At 44.3% G+C, this 19,427-nt stretch overlaps 1 long non-coding RNA gene and 2 pseudogenes across 2 annotated transcripts; all 3 read left to right on the top strand.

Annotated features, from left to right (window-relative positions):
• The first annotated feature begins 1,211 nt into the window (after positions 1-1,211).
• LOC144164244 (uncharacterized) lies at positions 1,212-12,624 on the top strand. 2 transcript variants are annotated; one of them, XR_013321116.1, is made up of 4 exons: positions 1,212-2,183; positions 3,861-4,807; positions 6,427-6,505; positions 12,198-12,624. It is a non-coding gene; the product is annotated as an uncharacterized LOC144164244 (long non-coding RNA). The 2 variants fall into 2 exon arrangements; XR_013321115.1 differs by having other exon boundaries at positions 1,223-4,807.
• Positions 12,625-15,673: 3,049 nt separating this feature from the next.
• Positions 15,674-17,412, top strand: LOC144164431 (uncharacterized; annotated as a pseudogene).
• Positions 17,413-17,752: 340 nt separating this feature from the next.
• LOC144164426 (uncharacterized) lies at positions 17,753-18,480 on the top strand (annotated as a pseudogene).
• Positions 18,481-19,427: the final 947 nt, after the last annotated feature.

Below are 19,427 nucleotides of genomic sequence, written 5' to 3'. Positions count from 1 at the left end.
GGAGGTTCATAGTCCAAAGGGAGTCGTCGCTGCAATGACTCCCTTAGACTCTACTAAGACTCTCTTTTACGCTCCACGACCCTCTTTAAAACAGGGAGGGGTCACGGGACCCTTGCACTTTGCAATGGGAGTCACGGGTCAACAGCATTTTTAGCATATTTTTATTGACTGATTGAATTTCCACAGTGATACTTAGGTTTGTTGCTACCGTATTGCAAGATTTAGTGGCGCAGATACAAAAACATGAAAAGTAAGGGCACACAGGTGTGTGTCCCGTGACTTTGTCCGCTTCTGCGCAAACGTTACAAAATTTGATTTTCTAGGACTGTAAAGCATAAAAAATCTAACGCTGTTTATGGAACACACAAGGTTGAAACGCCAAGCTTTCTACGATGCAAACGCAAAGTCCACAATGCAAAGTGCTGAGCTAAGCTAATGGGTTGATTATGATTTTTAGAGTGTAATTGGGTCATCTGAATATGCTGCTTCGGTTAGCTCAGTGTTGTCATTGATTTGGACTTTGGCGGATAGGAGTGTGGACTTTTCATTTGTATCGGAGAAAGCTTCGCCTTTTTCATCCTGCTCCTCTTCGTCTTCTTATTATTCTTTTTCAATATGTGCCCTCCAAATTTGTAAAGTTGGCTTTCCTACTTCGCGTTTTATCAACGACACCACAATTTGCCCTCCCATTGTTTAAAGTTGGCTTTCCTGCGCTGAGTTTATCATCATCATCACCACCGTAAGCCCTCCCATTTGATAAAGCTGGCTTTCCTGCAGTGCGTACAGCCGTAAAAGCGCCATGAGTGGGCATAGAGAGGTTCACTTTAACAATATTTTTGAATATGTCGTATCAGAAAGCAATCATATACAATACATACCATACCTGTGGTAGCCAAATTATTTTGTTCTTACAATTGTCGGTAACTATGGGCGAATGGAAATGCTAAAGTGCGCAAAGACTAGCAAATATTTTAACATTGCATAGAAACCACATGTAACAATCATACAATATACTTAATATATACGAATTAAAGTCTTTACTGCAATGCTGTTCAATGTTGATGAAATAAGCAGAAAGTATGATTGACATTGCTTCTGTATATGATTTAAATGGGTTGTCTATTTTTTACGTTAAAAACATTGCCAACTGTGCACCGGATAACGCTCTGCGAATAAGAACACGAATAAAACTATGCTTCGTAATATATATATTGCTACGCAACTAAATGGCCTTCTCAGGAACCCTACAAAATAGGCGGGAGAATATCAGGACGTGTGGCGTGTACGTAACTAGCTTTTGCGCCACAATTCTGCCGCTCTACAATTCAGCCTCTCTATGCACGATGTTGCGTGCCTGCTTTCTTGCAAAGCTTCGTTGTCGTGCAACAAAGCCTACTTTACTGCAGATGTTATTCTCGTTCGCGTTTTACCAATTAAGCAGTATGTTCACTGCTTCATGTGCCCCTAGTAATTTTGTACATTAAGTACATATCGATGTAAGGCATCGCACTTGCGCGCGTACAGAGCTCTGGGTTCAGATGTCGTGTAAACTTACACCAAGCTGCCCGACCAAAAAGCAGAATTCAAGTGTTAGTCATTCAAATCCTTACTTGTAGTTGCTTTTATTCAATAAAAACTACTTCATATTGCGACAATCTTTTTATTTAAATGATTAATGCATGTTGCTCACAATTATTATATATTTGAACCTGTGTGCGAGCGTCGCCTCTTTTAGTGCGTTTAAAAAAGCCGCCAAGTAGTCACGTGACTGATTTGCGTTCGTTTTATAAAAACTTCTGTACATTACGTAAAACGTACATATATAAAAAGTTCCTGCCAGAACCAGATTTCTTTTGTCTAGCGTTTGCTTTAAAACTCAATAACAAGAATACAAATGCAAATATTTTAGACAAAGCGAATCAATAGAATCCACTGCGAGCCAAGTAGAGTAAGCCAGTGAGTGGCGCGAAGGCAGCGGGGCGAGTTGACGCATTTTTGTCGAATTCGCGTATCAAAACCGCTGCGGGATGGAAACGGCGTGACACCGGTATGAAAGTTGCTGTGCGGAATTCATTGCGCACCGCCTGAAATCGTCTACTAGAGTTCTTCAGTTCGGCAAGTCGACGGCGTGCTACGGTTGAATGCGAAGCCGGAACAAAGGCTGTGTCATCGTGTTTTTTCACGTGAGTACTGTCCCTGCTAATAATACCAAGTGAAATAGTTGTCTCGGTTAGCTTTCCGGACACATGCCGAAAAAGTTGCATATGCTGTGCTTGTTTGCTTGCTGCCTGGCGCCTCGTAAGCATTGTGAAATCTCTCCTTCGCCCCCTCCTCCCTATTTGAGACTGTTCTAAGCTATCGCGCTCGCGAGACCGGCTGCCGCCGCCGCGACCGCCCTTCCTCGCGGCTGCTCGCGGTCTGCGGGCCGCGATATGCGTCGTGAAACTGCCGTACTCCCTGTTCTGTGGCCGTACTCGCTCGCCAACGCGCCCCTACAGCGTACGCGTTGACCGTGTGCTGGCGGCGTTGTCGGGAAAAAAAAGTTGGCAAGAGGTGAGGACGCAGGAAATGTAGTTAAACAGATGAGAATTTGCAATGTGCAAGGGGGAGAAAATAGTATGCAAAAGCAGGACACGGAGAGAGAGTTCGGGCCGCGCGCCAGCGAGCGAGTACGGCAGTTCCACAACGCCTGACGTTGCCAAGCTTCACGAGCTAATGACGAAGCCCGTCTTTGAGTTCACGTAGAGTTCACAGGGGCACAGAATTCATATACGTGGAAATTGGAGGTGAAAGGCGGACATGTGGCCTCGCAGGGAATTAAGTCTCGGGGTGTGTGTGTGGGGAGGAGGGGTATTTTACAGCGCCTACGAGGCGCCTGTTCTAACTTGTTCATGCCGTCCGTATTCTTCAGCACACCCTCCTTTTGCCCTCGTCCATTAGCCCACGTCAAGCTTGTCTCTAGCTCTACTGTTGTGTTCGCTGTCTAACGGCTGCTTTTTGCACCGTCGGTCGCAGAAAACCACTTGACTGTTGGGCGGAGCGGTACAATTCTGTAATACACGGCGCTAGTTTGCAATGACAGGCTATTCAAAAGTGTGTCAAGTGTTCCCTTTTTATTCTGTAGTTTTCTTCTTTGACGTTTCGTGAAATAACAAACCGAACTACAAAAAAAACAGTACATGGGGGGTGTAAATCGTTTTGAACCCTTTGGTGCAGCGTCATTTTTAACACTGGTCTGCCCATATAGGCAAACTTGTTGGGACCGTTTAGTGTCCTTTTTATGGGGAAAAGCCATTATGAATGGCATATTGGCATGTATTGTCACGTTCGCGCGATATTTGCAGGTAAAGAAAATAGGCCCCAATGCAAAATGAATCCTTTAATATAGGCATCAAAAGAAGCCTGGAGCATGCTAAATATTCTTTTGAAGGTAGGTTGTGCTTTTTATGATCACATAGACGGACACAAGAAAACTACGTACAATTTCACGAGTAGACGGCGCCATCTTCTCGTGAAAGCGGACGTTTTTCTTGTGCCCGTCTCTGTGATCGTAACAAGAGCAATTTTCCTTCAAAAGCTTACACCAATTAGCCCGACATAAAGCTGTGCAAAATATTACATGTCCTGATCACACACTCAGAGTGTACTTTCTGTATTTAGTGAGTCGCCTGTTTGCATCATTATTGTCTGCCAGACATGTTGTCACTTGGGCATTACTCCAGCGTGCAGACCAGTGTTGCACAAGTAGACATGCTTCAGCGCTCTTCCTGTCACCCTCATCTTTTGCGCAGTCTTTCAACTAGCCAGCAACCAAGTCTTCATCTTCCCTCTCGTTATATTTTGTATGTACTGTATTTCAGAGCCATAAACACATCAGCTTGTCTACATTAATTAAGGAGGAGGTGCTCAAGCAAGGAACAAGGTTCGGGTGGAGGCCGATCGCGGAACCAGAGGACTCTGAAGCTGGTGAGCTAACCAGGACTGGAGATGGGCCTGCGGATTCTGTGTACCAGAGGTTCCAGACGAGCGAGTTGGCTTGCAGACAACCGGGCTCGGTTCTACACCTGGCCGCGGTTGGTGGCCACGGCCCAGGATGGATCACCACACCTGCCACGCAGGGCGTGGTGCTGCCTGTGCTGCTTTGTCCGAGCAGTACATGCACTCGGGGGCCAATGCTCTGCTGCAACCTGGACCAACGATGACCCGCGGCACACATCGCTGAATGGGGCTTCTCGTGTTGGTGAGAGCATTTCCGTTTTTCTCTTCGCTTGAACTGGATTTCGGGGGCTGCACGTTGACCCTTGTGTCCTTGTTTAGTGCTAAGTTTCCCTTTCACCGTTCGCCATTGTAACTCATTCTGTTCCCTTTCTCCCGAGTTCCGTGTGAACGTGTCACACTCCTGCAAGGCCAAGAGAATCTTCGCATCAACAATTAATTTTTCCCGAAAGGTTAGAGTGTCAAGCACCATACACTTGGCTGTTTGGCATGGAAAGACCCAGCATTTGAAACATGTCATAACAGCAGGTAAAATCTTGCAGGGCTGCAGATTTTCATCGACATGGCTGTGTGAGGTTATGCGGGTTTGTAGTAGGTTTCAGGGGATATAAAATTTGCTTGTGCCTGCTTTGGACTGGCCCTTAAGACTTCGAATTGCTTGTGCGGTTGACGTCTGTGTAAAATTGTCATTTGTTGCAACTGCTCCTGCCCTTACTTTTTGCCTTCACCTTTGGCTCTATCAGGTATGGGTGCTCTTAATCCTCAAGTCCTGTGGATGTCCATGCTCACGGGGTACTTTGCCTTTTTGGAGGTTTGTATTACACTTGTCTCTATCTTAGTTCTTTCAGTTCAGCTCGTAACCACCATTTGCTCTCCTAGAGATCGCATAAATATTGTTGATTTCAAATTAATTCCAAATAACGGTTAGCTACTGTTATTGCACGAAGGCATCTTTGGATGTTACAATGCTGTGAAAATTGTTAAAAATTGAACCTTGGTGTCACTTCTTTTTTATTCCCAGAGAGGTTGTGTCAGTTTTGTGCTTTTTGTTTACGCACCAAAGGCTTCACATAAAAAAACCAAAGCTTCATAATACTAATGGGTCATTCCACGCGAAACGTTCTGGCCCAAAAATTGGCCACCGCCAATTCCGTTGAGAAAAGCAGGTGAAGAAATCCTGAAATACTATGAATACGTCGAAACCTTCATACAACAGCTGTAGAAACCCTAACCAGGATTTGAATATTCAGACAGATTTGATCAGTGGACAAAGCTTCCTCAAGGCAGTATTACACTAAAATAATGCCGAGCACGGCAAACACTAGTTCGGAAAAGTTTTTTTTCCACCCTCCGGTTTTGTGAGCAATGTAACCAACATAAATGAAAACATGCAAACCAGTTATTCTCGATAGCACAAAGGCAAAGGAGACTGGGAGAGGGTAAAATAGGGGACAGAAGAAAAGGAGGGCTGGTCAGCCTTAAGAGCAGAAATTGACAAAGGGAGCAATAGAAGAATGGAAACTTGAAGGGAACAGTGCAACAACGCCTTCCCGGAGGGCTCAAATTGGTGCGAGGGGCCAAATATGGCCTACCGTCGAAACAAAATCTAAGTAAAATTATCAGGCTAGATAGAAGTTGTTCCAGACGGAGTTCACTATGTGCGGTGCGGCTTCTGTCTTCACTTGCGGCAACTTTTGCTATGTATATTGCACATCTGATATGTTTAATCATTTTTGTGGGCCACAACACAGGAAGAAGCAGTTTTCCTCCCTTCATTGACCAGGGCAGTAGTCTGATGTGAAGTGAAGTTTAGAAGCGAACACATGCCCAGAAAATGCTAGGAAAACACCTAAGAGGACGTGGTGGAGAAGCGCCACTCTAATGTAGCAGGGCCGGCAGAAGACTCTTGTCTGTCGACATTTTTTAGTGCTAGCCCATATTGCGTCTCTCATGCCAAAGCCTCAGTGAGAAATTTGAAAATATTCTGTGTTGCTTGCGTATTTCTGACTAATGTATTTCCGGCTTGGAAGGGAGCCGAGTGAGTACTGAAAAGCTAGTTCTTTCAAACTAAACAAAGCTGTATTCAGTCTTTATGGACCCTTTACTGCATGTGTTATTGCTTGCTTGCTGCAGAAACAGTGCTGACGTTGTCATCTGTGTGTTTACAGCAATTCCGCGTTTTTCACAAACTTGTAATCCAGTTCCACTTCTAATACTGCTAAATGAAAGTAGTGCGGAAGTAGAGACCCTGATAATAAAGCAATTGTTAATACACCGGGAAAATATGAGGAACGTAGCAATTACCACATTGCATTTGTTAAGCTGGAGCCCTGTGGATATTTTTCCTTATGGCCTCCTCTATACTCTTTTGTTGGTCCCCCACATCTTATTAATTTCCATGTCAGTGATATGTATTTTTTTTATCATTAGATGCAAGAGGTGTGGATACACTGTCCTGCGGCCTGTTTTGCTGAATGAAAGTGGTGTCGAAGCCTTCAGAGAAGCACTGGTAAGTACAGCAGTAATTACTTTTAATGAAATCACTTCGCAGGAGCTTTGAAAAAACTGAGTGTTGCTTCTTTGTGTGGTTTTAGAATTTTTAGAAAAACGGTTGTGTCAGCGAAATTGCTTAAATTTCTTGGAATCGTTCCCAGTCTTCAAAAATCATCTATCGATTTCTCTATAATCTCGCTCCCAATAATCTTCAAAAAAAAAACCCGAAGAAGCAGACAAAAAAGGCATATTGTGAGCTACTAGCTACCAACCTTCAAAACAACTACCTGGTCTGATAACCACGCCACCACTGTGACACCGTGACACACCTCCTAAATTTCCCATACGGACCCTGGCATCAATGAATATCTTGATGTGTGGGTGGGTTTTGTATTTTTAAGCTATTTTGGCAGTGATAACGCTCGTTTCTCACGAAATGGTCTTCCAGATCGGCCTAGTCATGCTAATACTACAAGCAATTAGGTTAAAGCTCCCATATTCAACTCATAAAAAGCTCTCACACAGTTGCAATTTCAACAACTTCAGCCAACATAGTCATGAATAAAATGAGCCACTAGAAAAACAGTTGTCTTTAGTAACAGTTTTCTAAGAAAAATAGCTTGGTTGAATATGTCTCATGACAGCTGATTAAAGCTAGAGTTTAAAGGTAATTCTTTTTCTGTGAATGAAGCGATGCTTCCTACTACTAAAACCTGTCCCGAACATCAAAACGCTCGAGACGGCCCGAAAATCCAGAAGCTGCCGTATGCATTGCGATGCTCGCTAAGTACACTACTTCTGGCGTTGACGCTGATATCTGCTAAGAATAGACTTCGGAATATGGCACGCAGACAGGGCGGTAACTTTCTTTTTATCGCAGAAAGTCTACCAATTTTTGGGGTCTAACAAAACATTTTTGTGTAAACATATTGATTAGGCACATTCTGCATCAGCTCAAAATGCAGATTATTCGATGCCCTTTCCAACAAGAGCAGATTCGCAAATTAACAAAATCAGTTTTTGGCCAAACGTTGCAAATATGGATAAGTTGTGTATATCAGTTCGCAAATAGTTTAAAAAGTTTGGAGTATAATTTTTGCCAAACATAAAAAACACATCTTGGAAAAAAGTTTAGTTGCCCAGTACAATTTGTCAGATATGAAAAACATGTTACCATGTGTGGTGCCCTCGTTCTGCAGTGAAGCCCTACCTCTGTTTCAAAATATGCAATTTCGGATAGTTTACTGAAAAAAATCGGGTGGATTGGCATTATTAGAGGCACTATTTGTCCCCACATGATGTAGAAACATCTTGTCAATGGTTGACATCGCATTAATGGTAAGGTAAAAATTCGGGATAGGACAAAAACTGCTTGGGGCTGAAAACAAAACTCGTTCACTGTCAGTTTACTATCATGCACCTGTTGAAGCTTTCACTTGCTGGTTGTTATAATCTTCTGGCTCACTTTTCTAACCCTGCTTTCAGGAATGAGGTGTGATCCACTGGAGCAGTGCCCAGCTAGCTATCCCCGAGTAACTGTTGCGTGACAAATGAAAAAGGCGTTCAGCTCTATGAGCCTCCTGCATTGCACCTCCACCTAACATTTTAGAAAACAAACAATACCAAACTTGTGGCAGACTGTCAGAATATGTAGTTCTACTGAGGAGCAACTCTAGACCTCCGAAAATATCCTCGTACAGAATCAAAACTGAAGCCAATTTTAAGCTCTCTCCTTGTCTTAACTGATGTCCGATGACTTGAGGTTATCAATTGACTTTCAACTGGAACTCTTATTGCACAAGTAAGGCATGGGTGAAGTGAAATCACAAACGGCATGCTTTTTTTTGAGGAAAAGTAGTGGGCAACGAAGGCGTTAAGGCAAATCGGGTTGAAGTTCTCTGTCTAGTAGTGCCAAATATAAATTGCGCAATGCAGAACTGAAACAAATGACAGGAAAAGGGCTGAAAATGCTAAGTGCACTTGTCAGACATGCGGAGACATCCACGAATACTTTGACTGAAAAAAAGCTACCCGTCCTCTAAACCAAAGCTCACTAGTGCATATCTGGTGTCATTTTCTGGTAGTTCTCACCTTTAAACGCAGTCGGATTGCAAAGCTGACGACATCATTTGATACTTGACTTCTGTGAGCCATTTTATCAAAAAATCTAATGGTAATGCTGCGTAACCACAAGTGACATCCTTTTTTGTACAGCGCAGCAGCCATGGCACCTATCGAAACAACACATGCTGCTCAACCCTCAAAAACACCGTCAGAAATTTCAGTGTAGCCAGAGCAGGAAAATTAGAACTGATTCTAAAACTGCAGTGCCTAGACTAACCAGTGGGATGCGTTAGTTGCAAGAGAAATGACAACATGGATATCAGGAATATACAGCATTGATGATCGGTGCTTTATATTGCCGATTTTGTGATGTTGTAGTTGTTTCTCATGTACCACGGTGGTTAGTCTAGACACTACACGTTTAGGCAACCTTGAGATTTTCGGCAGTTTTTTGCAAGGTGAGGTGTGTATGTTTTCTCAGAAGGGAGCGTTGCTGCTGCGCTTGATAAAAAAGCATGCGACTCGTGGTCATGCTGCATTACCATGGAATTTTCTTGACCAAAAGTCTTCCAGCAAGCCAAATACCAAATCATTTTGCCAGTTTTGCAATCCGATGGCAGTGACAGATGATAATTACCTGGAAATGACACCAGCTTTCCACTACTGAGCTTTGGTTCAAAGAAAGGGTCGTTTTATTTTGTGAAAGCTTATTTCTGAAGGTTCCCCGCATGTGTATCAAGTGGACCTGGCATTTTGAGCCACTTTCCAGCAGTTTTCATTCTGATTGATTGATTGTAGGGTTTAACGCGCCGACGCAACGCAGGCGATGAGGCGCGCCGTAGTGGAGGGCTCCGGATTAATTTTGACCACCTTGGGGATCTTTAACGTGCGCCGAAATCTCGTACACACGGGCGTTTTTGCTTTTCGCCTCCATCAGAAAAGCGGCCGCCGCGGCCGCGAATCGAGCAATTTTCATTCTGTTTGTGTGTTGCAAACCTAATATTTCGTGCTACTACGCAGTTACCCAACTTCAAGCCGATTTGCCATAGCACCCCCGTCGCCCTCTACTATTCCTCGAAAAAAGAACGCCTTTTGTGATATCGCTTCACTCATGCCCTACTTTTGCGATAACAGCTCCAGCTGAAACTAAAAAAATAACACCAAGTCATCGGATATCAGCTCAGACAAGTAGAGATTTCCAATCAGCCTTGAACACTGCCAGCTGTTCACTGGCCAGTTTTGTTAGTACGAGGCTATTTTTGGAGGTCTAGTGTTGCTTCTTACTGCGACTGTCTATTCTGGCAGTCTCCAAAAGGTTTGATATGGTGCCTTTTTGAAAATGTTAGGCAGCACTCTTTTCGCCGTGCAAAAGCTTGCTGGGCACAATTCTGGTGCATCGCAAGTTATTCCTGCAAGCAGGGCTACCATAGCGAGTCAGAAGATGACAATAAACCGCAAGTGGAAGTTCTGGTAGATAAGTGATGATCAGAATGTCAACAAAAATGCACCACTGAGATTGGTTTTAAATTCCAAGTGGATTTTTTGGCACCTCTTGCTTGCCGTGAATCTGGTGCTTGCTGTAGTCCTTAATAAGATGTTTTTACATCACGTGGGGACTAAGTTGGGCCCCTAATAATATCAAACCATTTCAGAGAACCATCCAAAATTGTGTATTTTGGAATGAATGTTCGGCTTCACCACGAGACGCGGGCACCATGCGTGCAAGCACCACGTGGGCACCACGGGGACAAATTAATTTTCACTAGTGTATTTTTTCTTGGACAGCATTTTTTAATGTAAACCTTCAAAATGCGTATTCTAAATTTTTTCCACTATTGGTGGTTTGTTATACACAACTTCTTTTTTTTTTCATTTTTCTTTACGGTGACAAAATTTTGATTTGGGTTTTTCTTTTTTTTTGCGATCATTGTTTATGCAAACATTACACAACTGGTGCTAGCAAGGGCGTTGAATCATCCGCATTTTTGCCACTGCACTATGTGCCTAACCAACACATTTAGCAAAAAGAAATGTTTTCTTAGAGCCCTAAAAACTGGTCAATTTTCTTCGGTAACAAAATGAGTTGAAATCAACGCTGGTGTCAGCTTTACTGCATGACTCTGAATTTGTGCAGAGAAGCCCCTCTAGTGCATGAGAAGTTCGAGAACAAAAAATTGGACATCCAAAGTCAATAAATTGCGATAGGGAAACTAATTATTGTGGCATGTCCCATCAAGGCTGTAGTGTCAGCTTTACTGCATCGCTCACAACTCGTGCAGAAAAGCCCATCCAGGGAATTAGAAACTTTGGAACAAGTTTTGTGCCAAATTTAATTATATGAGAAGTTAAAAATTAGGGTACAGAAACTAAACGCGCTGACAATAATTCAAATAGACAAGTGGTTTAAAATTTTTTCTTGTGGCCACTAAAAACATGAAGAAACCGAGGCACGTAACAAGGCAGTGGTGCCCTTTGTACTGACAACTTAGGTTTCTTTTCCATCAGTAATAAGTGTGATCTAGATAACTACAACTGTAAGCATTATTTAGTGCTTCATGCTTTCACTTAAGCTAAAAACTGTTGAAGGAAAAAACGAAACGGGGTGCAGACATTGCATGCAGAGTAGAAAATATAGTCAGCGTATTGAATAACTTTAAAAAGCGTCAAAGTTAATCAGTGAAGCGTAGATAGAAGGTTCAGGCAAATTGCTATCAAGCCTAAAAGCAAAAGAAAAGCGCAACAAGCAGCACACCCAGCGGTTTTTGCCCAGGGAATGGGGGGAATCTATGATGTGTCGTTCCCATCTGGAAAGTCGATGTATCCAATTTGTCCCTTGGCGTTTTGCATGTACCCACTCATTGCGAATCATGCAAGTACAAGCCTTTCTTGGGCCAAGTTTGACTTCTGCAAAGAAGCTAAAGCACTGATTTGGGAGCTTTTAGATGTTTATTACATAAAAAACAGGAGCACAGTGAACCTGTATTGCAATGAGCTTGAATATTTAGAAACTTCACTATGATTCCTTTGTTACCATTGTGCGGCCCACTATTAAAGGGTGTCATTTTAGACGATGCACTCAATAAACTTAGTTGCAAGCAAGTGCTTGTCCTATCATCTTCTTTGTCATGTGCTATGGACTCGACTTTTTAAGAACTATGTACCAACTTGCCTCTTGCTTTTTACTGAACAGTTTGAGTTAGACTTTGTACCCCTCCAGTGTTTTGCAGCAGGTGTCTCAGTTCACTTACTGCTTTGTTACTCGTGCTGCCTTTAAGCTTTACATAGATATTTTCATACCATCAAAAGGGGGGAGTAGCAGCCTTTTGCACTCATAAATTCTTAGTCTCCCTCCCTGGGGCTTTCAGATCCTCTTTATGGATGCAATAATTTTTGAAGCCTTTGCATTTCTGGGGTGTCCATATGTGACTTCATACATTATACATATGTTCCCTCATACAAAACATTTCATAACAAAAGCCAAATGGTGAAGCAAGGAAATGTAATGGCAAGAGGTGTGCTCCTCGCCCTCTCTTTTGTCAGGCACTGGGCAGTTAGCCTGTTGTTGATGATTTTACTGTGCTGGCTACAATTTCATTTTGCTTTTGTCTTATCGTTCAATTTCTTTTCATTGATATTTCTGGCAGGTCCGAGACAAGGCCTGGTCCGAGACGCCAGGACCCGAGGACACCTTGCAACGCTTGTGCACGGCTTGTGAAGATTTCTGGATTGACTTCATGGACTTGTGTAAGAAGTCTGCCTTAGAAAAACAGCAACAAGGAAAGAAGCCTTTAAAAATTATTGCAATTTATTTCCACACCAGTTTAACCTTGCACCAGCAGGTATGCAAAGCTGGTTAACACAAAACTTGTTTTTGTGATTTAATATCATGCCTGTTAGTCTAGCAAACCTGCGTTGTAACAAGCCATAGCAAGCAGTAAAACATGCTTAGTGTATCTGTATTTTTAGGCTATTTGCTGGTTATTTTGTGGTTTAAAACAGCTGTGATACCCTAAGCTGGCTTTTCATTCAAATGTGTATCACTTTCGTCTTTAATAAAATAATTTTCAAATACTTTTGGTTTGCTTTGCTATACTTGTATGAAACTGCTCATGAAGCTGCATGCATGTGGGCTAAAATTGCACTTGCACGTATACTGCAATGATTCCACCAGCAGTATTACTGACCATCGCTGGGAAGGTCACCCATACACTTCCACGACTCTGTCGCCATAAGCATCACGGGACTCTTTAAAAGGGGGCGTCCTCACAACTCTTGTTACAGGGTCGCGATGATCATCAGGCAGGGGTCCCGTGACTCTCTTTTTTCTTTCGTGGCAGTCAGTGCTGACTCTAAGGAGGTAGTCACCCATATTCTACTGTGACTACTGCGACGGGGTCCGTGTGACCCCCTTTCAATAAGAGTAGCGTGACTCTGCGAAAGGGGTCGATGAAGAGTCAAATCTGTGGCAAGTAAATACCCCCCAAAGAGGGTCACAGGGACTCCTTTTTTTCTTAGTGTGAGGGGACACTGGCGGTAGTGTCTATGCGAGCTGCCGAAATGCGGCTTCAAACCCCCAGGAGGTGCCCATGCCTGGAGGATTCGCGATTTTGGATCTTGGCTTGATCCAACCGTTATCCTGACTTCCCTCAAAGTACTTTTTTTTAATACAAAAGCTATAACTACTGTTTATTAGTCTATAAATTATCAATTGTGAGAACAAATTGTCTTTCCTGTTAATTTTGTATTGATGTTTGGAAGAATTCTTTTATAAGACGGGAAGATATTCGTAAAGTGTTTAATCAGGTGAGCTTAGCGGAGCCGATTGTTAAGCTGATTTGGTATCGAAGCGTTCTTTTTTTTTTTTCGTGCGAGTGGTGATGGTTTGCGGCTGAAGCAGGACGGCTGTACTGTATTCCACAAGTTCGCATGGTCACGGGCGATGACAGCGATTGTGCGTAGGCGTTGTTCAAGCCAATAATTACGAGCAGCTGATTACCGGCGAAAAAGAGCAGCATAGCAGATCACGGCTGCATTGGCGGAATCTTTCTACCGTGATAATATGCTGGTCACGATCAACGTGGTGGTGACGAACACGCCAATAGAAGCGGCCGCTTTATTGTTTTGCGAAGAACGATTTGACGGCTGTACACATGTATTTACTGCTTGTAAAGGTCTTTTTTATTTGTCTTAGGCGCTACCGCGCTCGTGTTGTTCTCGCAAGCGTCGTCATGAACGGGACTAGGATGGAACAGCGTGCTATTACAATTTAGCTTCTGCGGAATCTCTAGTTTGCGTCCGATGTCAGAAATGCGTAGAGTACGAGTAGTTCTAGTGTGGGGGCTACTCGGTGATGCTACTGCTTTCCGCATCTACTACATTCCAGCCCAGCATTATTTCATAATTGCAGCCACTGGAACCGGGCGCTAACAGCAAATCTCCTCTGGAATGAGCCCTCGGCGCTTTCAGCGCCGAAACCGAAACTGGTAGCGCAAAAAAGTCGAAGCCAGGTGCACATAGCAACCGCCAAGCCTCCAGTCAAGCCAAGTTCGAAAATCGCGCGTCTACGTCACACAATCACCCCATAGATGTCATCCCCAGGATGGTTGAACGATTGCGGCACCAGTGTCCCCTCTAGCGTATTAGTATAAAACTCTATGATACATAGCAGGTGAGTTCGCGTGTTTTTTTGCGTAAGCAAAACGAAAGCAATCAGTGATGGGTGCACGTGTACCTACGAAGGCATGCAGTGTAATTTGACGCTTAGCTTATTAAGACCGCAACGAAGCTATCAAATGATCCGCATAAAAAAAACAAAACACTTGGCATGTCATAAGAATTAGGACGGCAGCTGAGGCTGGCAAGAGAAACTAATTTCTTTAACTTAAAACTAGCATTAACACAACAGGGCGATCAAGTAACATTGAACCAAAAACGACCGAAAGTAGGGTGTTAAGAACAAAAAATACAGGCCCGATTCTCGACGCACTAAAGTCACTGTAAGCTGTGAATTGGCCGGACGTATTTTCTGATTGGATTTAAGCTGTCGTGGGTGCAGCGGTTGTGTGTGCTTTCGTCATTTTGGCGCTTCATGACGTTTACTGGGACCAGTTCAAAGTTTGCCGTATTTGTGTTTGCTGAAAGCGGATAATTCTTTGCCGGCAGTGGAAAACTAGACTAAATGCAGCGAACATGACAATTGAGGCCTCTGTTTGCTATTCAACAACAATACGGCTCTCCTTTCACATGCTCTCTTCGATTGGTTGATAGGGCGTGACGTAATTTAAACTTTTGGCAGGGGCGTTTACGCCGCGCATTGGCTAATGTAGCTTGCGTAAAAGTGACTTCATGTTACCTAACAGCTGGAAAATGGCGGCCGCTGTCGCCTAGAAGTATGGCAGAAAATTTCACCGACCTTCGGGGCCGTGAAATCCACATGAATCTGTAGGAAGCGCAGTTTCAAATAACGCGCTGTTTCAAAACCGCTTTCTACGGAAAGAAAATTGTTTTGACTGCTTCGAAGTCAGCGATTACGGGGTGTACAAATAAAGGGCCGTATTTTGTTTTTATGTTCGGCAATAAAAATTATTTGTTAGGCGTAACAGTAACATGAAGCTAACGCGTGACATTTGTCTAAACTCCTCATAGTAAGCTGGTGGGTCACATGATCGAACTCAAGGCTCATTGATTGTAGGGTTTACCGCGCCGACACTGCACAAGCGATGAGGCGTGCCGCACTGGAGGGATCCGAATTCATTTTGACCCACCGGGGATGATTAACGTGCGCGTAAATATCGTACACACGGGCGTTTTTGCCTTTCGCATTCATCAGAAAAGTGGCCGCAGCGGCCGGGAATCGAACCCGCGTCCTTGGGTTGAGCTGCACAATGCCGTAGCCACTGCGCCACCGCGGCGGAAGATCGAAGTCCAGAGAAATAACAAAAGAAAGCTGTCTGTTTTATTCTTTACTGCGCTGCTTCTGTACGAGCTTGACGAACGATTGAACCGGCGGCATCGGTACGCTCTGCCGTTATCAAGCGTAGTGTTTTGCTGTCGTAACCCCGTTATACAACCGATGGTCACTGCCATTCTTTCTTCTGCGATTATGCCATAAACTCGTAGCATGGTAGAAGGTGGTAGCGTGGCGGAGAAGACTGCAAGGAAGGTGATAACGCAAAAAAGCTTAAATTGAAGCAGAGAGCTGAACTATGTTATTAACAGCGATTGAAACAAATAAATAGGCACGGTAAAAAAGATTGTGTGATATTCTTTTGCTCAACATCCGCCTTTCGCTCGCTTTTGGATCAACGATACTCGATCTCTTTTTGGTGTTGACGGCAATTTTGACCAGAAGAAATGTGTTTCCCCTGCCAACCTCGGCTCCCGTTTCAATTTTTATAATGCATCACAAGGGTTTTTATTAGGGCTGGGCGATTGTTCGATTAACCTTCCGATGAGTCGATTAATGCCTTAGTCGCATTTAAATTTTTTAATAGCTTAATCGGTTGAAGTCTAGTGCGCCATTGGAGAAAAGCCTGCTGCTTCAACCCTGCGTGCGACACGGCGGCGTTTTTCTTTGCGTTTTTTACTTTCCGCGCACCAGCCTACTCCTTTCCATTAGTGGCCGAAGCTTTCAACCACCGCGTTGCAACTACTGCAACTTTCAACTACCGTCCAAATCGTCGCTGTCAGTTCCGCAGGCGAATGGGAAACGCCATGCTGTTCACGCCACGCAGCTCTGAGCAAATGCTGATATGGGGCTCGTTTAACCAAAACAACATGTTTCCGCATCGGGGAACCCTCCCAGCGGAAGGGATCGGCGGCGGCTGTTTGAAGAATTTACGCACTCAAAGAGTAGATTGCTCAGCACTATTGTAAGCCGACCAACGAACCCCGCGGACCTAGATGTTTTCCCAAACAGACCGCCAGCTACGATCTCCGCCTCCCAGTGGGAAAGCTGTAAGACGCGCTTGCCCACAGCAGTACTCGCTAGCGGGGACTCACGTGTGTCGAGACGTCGCTATGCGCTGTAGATGGTCGCCTTTTTACTTTTACGTGTCACGGGTTTTTACGCCTGGTCAATTATATATGGACCTCCCGGGAACAGAGTGCCTTTGATGCCTTCCGCGCAGGATTTTTCAGGGTTGCCCTAAGCTGCTGGTGGCATTATCCTTTCGGCCGGTGCCGACATGGACAGCACATACCACCATCAAAGGAAAAATAGCAGAGCAATTTGGATTGGAAGTAAATTGTAGGGATGAAGTTTGCAATCCGAACCAAGTTCATTGCCTACAATGCAAGAAGGCTTTTACCTACTGCGGAAGCATCAGCTCGCTTCAATACCACTTGCGAGCGAAGCAGCAATGGCAGCCACTGCAGCAGGAATGCTCGCAGAAAACGCAGACCACAATAGACGCCTACAGCGCAAGGCTCCTTTCAACGACGAAGGAAGAAAGCATCGCACAAGCCCTTACTACATGAATTGTCTCTTCTAGCCGTCTTCTAAGCATTGTTGAAGATGGCGGATTAGCGAGCGTTCTAAACATTGCTTCAGGTACATCACGCTACAGGCCTCCGTCTCCTCGTGCAGTGGGTGCTAGGGTGGACGCCTTATACAACAGGAAGAAACCCGACGCTCCATCGAAACTTTCTACTGCCAGTTTGATCAGCTTACCGACTGGCTTCTGAACTTCTGTGGCCAACGATGCCTACCTCGGTGAGACGGCTCATTGGATAGACGATGACTGGGTGCTCCGATCGGCAACGCTCCAGTTGAGACACGTTCCGCAGCGGCACACGGCGGATCAATATGTGCTAGTGAAATATTGGAGGCTGCCTTATAGAGTGTGGACTAGATGCTGAGTGGTAGCTGTGTGCACGCATATTGCCCGAAACGTCTGGCTTGGGTTGGAGAACGTGAAAGGTGAACTTTCAGAATTTAAGCGCGCAACTCATACTTTGCTGCTCTATGTAGTGAAGGGGCTCTGCGTAACTGTCATTCTAACTGTCATTCTCGGCGTAGCTGCCATTCGCGTTCTATGTCATGTTAAGCACAGCTAAAGTCACCAGGCGTTCTTTCAAACATGCAAGTTACCTTTGTGTGCCCTGAAAAAAGCTTCAGCAAGACGTCACTACGCGCTGAAACAGCACATACGTGATGATGAACAGTCTGATTCAGATAGAGGAACCTTCACCCCGCGCCATGGAGGACGCGACTGGCAGCAAGACACTCACTCTACACATAACAGACGCCTAGAGGGGTATGTTGGAGCGTACGCTCAGGATACGCCCAAACCGCTACTTGATGTGACCGAGCTCCTCGGAGGAGACAAGTGCGTAACGCGGTCCGTGCTCATCCCTGCCTCGAAACTACTCAAGAATGCCATGACCACGAAAGACTGTGACCCCGCTTTTATCTGCCACTTCAAGGCCATGCTGGTGGACTACGTGGACGAAAGGTGCATTGCGTGGCCGCATTGCAGTGATTGCGAGATGGCCACATCTCTTTATCCACGATTCAACAGCCTCGCAGGCATCGACGGAGATCGCCGCGAACATGTGTGGGAAAGGCTTTCTCGGCAAGCCACTAATCAAGTAATTAAGTAAGCAAGCCTACTGAAAATACCCCAGCAAAAAGCGAAAGTACCATTTTCTCGCCGAAAGAGAAGGGAAAAGCACACCTTGCCAGGTGTCGTTATACCTGTTTAGGGAAGAAGTGCCCGATCTTTGCAGTGGTGGAGGGTGCAGAGATCCCTCCTTCCGGAACTAGCACCCGTTGTAAATATGCTGCTGTGTGTTACGGTAACCTCAACGCCATGCGAACGTGTGTTCAGCACAGCTTGGATGACTGTCAACAAGCAAAGAAACTGTCTGCTGCCTGAAAATATTAACAAGCTTCTTTGTGTCCGTAACTGGATGAATTATCATTGATGGTCCAAAACGATTTGTACAGTCCAGCATCGGCAACGTGAAAATAAAACAACCATCAAGCCTCAACTTTTAGGCCTTATTGATTTTAACGAACACATCCGGTTAATCGATTAATTAACCGAATAAAGACAACCAATTATTCGGAATAACATTTTGTGATCGACGCCCAGCCGTGGTTTTATATCTTTTATGTATAATATTTGATGCCTTGGTTGTGTTCTTCATGAGCGAAGAGGGAAATTACACTGCATGTCTTCATAATTTTCCGGGCATCACGTCACTGATTGTTTACGTTGTGCTTACGTAGAAAACATTGCGAATTCACTTTGAATTGATGCAGTCGATAATAGAGCCCCATTTCGCAATCTTTTTTGCCGTATCTGTATTTGCTATATTGCTTTCAGTAACCTAGCTGAGCTCTGTGCTTCATTACAAGCTTTGTTGTGTTATCACCTTCCCGGCCTTCACTGCCGCCAAGGTATCGTCTGCTGCCTAGTTACAAGTTTATGGCGTGACAATAGAGACAGATGGCCGTGACCATCAGTTGTATGGCGTGCTAAGGACAAGGAAACGCTATGCCTGATATCACCGGAGCGTACTGATGCCCCGATTCAACAATTCGTCAAGTAGGAACTTCGTGATCGCAGTAATGAATAAAACAGTCAGTTTTATTCGTTAGTTTTCTCTTCAATTCGATCATGCGACTCACTTACTAGGAGGAGTGTCGACCAATGCCATGCGTTGGGTTCCTTGTAATGGAGAGGGTCGTACTTCTCTCTTATGTAGCTGTTACCCCAAGCAAGTTATTGCTATTTTATTGCCAAACATAAAAACAAAATATGGTATTTTCATCGTACGTTATCGCTGGCTGGAAAACACTAAAAAACTAAAAAAACAATTTTAAGCGTCGAATAATCCGAAACAGCGCATACAGGAAATTCACAGGG

The sequence above is a fragment of the Haemaphysalis longicornis genome, unplaced genomic scaffold, assembly GCF_048455015.1.
Source record: "Haemaphysalis longicornis isolate Haplotype H1 unplaced genomic scaffold, Haemaphysalis longicornis Haplotype H1 scaffold_13, whole genome shotgun sequence".
Lineage (NCBI taxonomy): Eukaryota > Metazoa > Arthropoda > Arachnida > Ixodida > Ixodidae > Haemaphysalis > Haemaphysalis longicornis.
Note: the sequence above shows the minus strand (reverse complement) of the source record. Positions and strands in the feature narration are given on the sequence as shown.